Genomic DNA, 3,919 nt, shown 5'->3' with positions numbered 1-3,919 from the left:
TTTACCCACCCATGGAAATTACTTGTGGTATTGTGACCAAAAAAGGTTATAAGTAGTAAAAGTCGCATTTTGTAAAAGGACAGATTGTCCACCACAACGTAGCCTTTACAGTTATTATCTGTTTTAATAAAAAAAATTACTTTGTGGTTTTGTTATTCTGTGCTCTCCTCTTTTCTTCTGATTTTAACTTTTCAGGTCTTGGGGGCCTTCCCCCCCAAGATCCATTTCAATTTTTTAGAGCTTGCCCCACCCCCCAAGATCTGGATCATGCATGTAACGATTTTCAGTACTTTGTTATTAATGAATTAAAGTTATGTTTTCACTATAGCTCTATGTTTCTGTTTTTATTTGTATTTCATTTCATTCGTGCATAAATCTGGATCAATTGTATCAGAGCGGTCTGCTCTTTCTCTATTTTTTTGTGTATGTCCCCAACGAGGTTGAGGTATAAGGATTTGGGACTTGAATTGGTTGAACCCTTACAAGATCGTCCCCATTGACATCGATGGTTTCCCATGGGGGAAGAAAAGAAAGACGAGGGAGCAGGAGACCTTATCAAATTGTTGCTCAAAGAAGCCCTCAAGCGGCAAAGGAATGATATGATGGATAACTTTGCCCAGATCCTTCGGCGGATGCCAACATGCAATGCATCTTCATCCAACAGTCACTTCAGAGGTACCACCCCCTTTAAGGTACAAGTTAACTTTGACATCCCTATATTTGAAGGTCAAATAGATGTAAATGTCGTAGATAAATGGTTAAATCTGTTGGAAGGATATTTTTGGTTCATGATTTTTCCGATAGGGAAAAGATTACTTTTGCTCTCCTCAAAGTCACCCCCCATGTCAAGGACTAGTGGGAACCTATTATGAGCAAAAGGATGAGAGGGAACCCTCACTATTTTCATCCACACCCACTTGGAATTCCTTCTGAGACGTCGTCAAGGAACAATATTACCCTGTCGGGAGCTATGAATATAAGTATATAAAATTGATCACACTGCAGTAAGGAAGGTACCAAGACGTGCCAGAGTTCACAAATATTTTTTATCTTTCACACAAAGTTAGGTATCAAGGATTTTGAGCGACATCTAGTACTCAAATACTGCACATGTCTACACAAATACATCCAGGACAAAATGGAGTTCCTGGACATTTCCTTGCTCGGTGTTACATACTGATACACAATCATGATCGAGCAAAAATTCAAACATAAGAAGCGAGACTTTGGATTTGCAAATTCGAAGCAAGGAAAAGGCACCCCCCAAACCGCAAAACAAAGTACAAATCCAAGGTGGGGTGACCCTGGAAAACCCATCAAATCCACAAGCAAAGAATAGCACCACGAAGAAGGACACATGGAAGTGGTGTGAGTTCCACAAAAGTTCACAACACAAGTGAGTGTCGTGTTAAGCAATCACTAGTGGCGAGGTTGAAGGCTTCAAAGTTAGATGTATGTTCCAACTTTGAGTCAGACCCCAACAAGGGGAATGACAAAGGGAAGCTAATTATTGATGCAGATTCCAATGCCACAGTTACCACCACCAAGGTCCAGAAGATTGAGCCCAAAGACCCAGAGGAAGCAGGGCACCTTTTCCACTCACAAATGTGGGTGAAGGGGTCATCGTTGCAATTCATTGTCAACAATGAGAGCCAAAAAATCTCATCTCAGTAGAAGTTGTTAAGTGGTTGGGCCTACCGACCACCCACACGCGTGGCCATACACCATCGAGTGGCTCCACCAAGGACGATATCTTCGCGTCAGCCAACAATGTTGCCTTGCTTCTTGATGGTTGGCTTGGCCTCGCGCTGTTATGAGTCTAGGCCTCGTGTTTTATTATTACTTTGGGAAATAAGTTATATAGGATATCGGAGTTATCCATGCCTACTGCCATCTCTTTGATCTATGTTAACCAATGCGGTAAAATCATTTCCCAAACTGGGAAATTTGTTTTCTTTCTTATTCGCTCTCAAAGTGAGGGGAATATCGTGGCCACATCCATGCCCCCAAGAAGGATTCTTCCATGCAACAAAAGCAAGTGGATAAGGTCATGGAATAATATCGGGACATCTTCTCCTCACCCACAGGGGTACCCTTGCACTTTCAGGTCAAGTATTCAATTGATTTGACTCTTAGAGCACCTCTACCCAATGGGTCAATATATTGTCTCTCCATTCTGGAAAATGAAGAGATCAAGCGACAGATCCAAGAGTTGTTGCAAAAAGGACACATTCGACCAAGCTCCTCACCTTGTGGGAGCCCAATTGTACTTGTACAAAAGAAGGATGGGACTTGGAGGGCTTAAATTGATTATCGAACACTGAACAAAATCATTGACAAGAATAGGTATCCAATCCCATTGATTAATGACCTTCTAGATCATCTCAAGGGGCCTAAGTATTTCAACAAGATCGATTTCAAGTCTGGATTTCACCAAGTTGCAATAGAGCCCATAGATGTATGGAAGACTGCCTTCAAATCCAAGGAAGGCCTTTTTGAATGGTCGGTCATGCCTTTCGGGTTGACAAATTCCCTTGCAACTTTTATGGGTCTAATGGATGACATCTTGTGGCCCTTCACCAACTCGATTGTGGTTGTTTATCTATACGACATCCTCATCTTCAGTGAGATTTGGGAAGAGAACTTGCAACACATTTGGTAGGTCCTTCAAACCTTGTGGCAGCACAAACTATGTGCCAAATTGGAGAAATGCACCTTTGGCACGAGGCAGGTCCAATATTTGGGTTACATCATAGACTAGAAAGGCATGCATGTGGATCCCACTAAGGTCTAAGCCATTTGAGATTTCCCAACTCTGACCATGCTAATAGAGCTTCGCAGCTTTTTTGGCCTTACCAGTTTTTATCTGAGGTTCGTGTTGGGGTTATCCCATATCACTTGGCCTTTGAGTCAAGTTACCAAGGGTGGAGCGAAAGCAAAGTTTTACTAGTTTGAGTCCCAATAGAAGGCGTTCATTAAGTTGAAGCGTTGTCTCTGCTCCACACTTGTACGCACATTGCCAAACCTGTAACAGTCATTTGAAATTGAGACAAATTCTTCTAATTATGTTATTGGTGTAGTTCTCACCTAACAAGGGCATCTGGTGGCCTCATAGTGAGACACTTTTTGATTCATTTCAGAAGTACCCCACCTATGATAAAGAGGTGTATTTTATCGTGCAGACTTGCCAACAATGGAAACATTACATTATGGGGAAGGAGACAATCATCCACACATATCACCAACCCCTTCAGTTTATACAGACACAAGGAAAGTTGCATAACGATTGCCATCTGAAGTGGTCTACATATTTATAACATTTCCACTTGAACATTAAATACAAAAAGGGCAACACCAATAATGTTGAAAATTGCCTCAGTCAGCCCTCAGTTGCAGTGTTGACTATTGTTCTCAACTCTTGTGGCCACGAGACCTCCGGATGGATGCAATTATACAAAAATGATCCAGAGTTTGCCACCACATACCAAATGTTAGTAGATGGAAAGCAAGTTCCAGATTTCCACCTCCATGATGCATTATTATGTTACCCGGACCACCTTTGTGTTCCTTTAAGTGAGTGTGCCAAGTTGATTTGGGAGGCGCACTACAGGAGGGTTGCGGGTCACTTTGGTGTGGAGAAAACGATTGTTGTACCACATAAGTATTTTTATTAGTCAAAACTCTGACAGGATGTCGAAAAATATATCAAATCTTGCACTGCTTGTGCCATCGCCAAGCCAACCATCAAGAAGCAAGGCTTGTACAATCATCTGTCTACTCCTAGCCAACCCTAGGAATCCATCTCCATGGACTATTTGTATAGCCTCCCTTCTACCAAGCATGGTAATGACTGTGTACTTGTGGTCGTGGACATATTTTTTAAGATGGTTGTATTAGCGGTCTACAAGAGGAGTATCAC

This window comes from Pinus tabuliformis, chromosome 5_2 (assembly GCF_031772625.1).
Source record: "Pinus tabuliformis cultivar Carrire ecotype Pingquan chromosome 5_2, CPIR1, whole genome shotgun sequence".
Classification (NCBI taxonomy): Eukaryota; Viridiplantae; Streptophyta; class Pinopsida; order Pinales; family Pinaceae; genus Pinus; species Pinus tabuliformis.
This window is presented reverse-complemented; position numbering follows the sequence as displayed.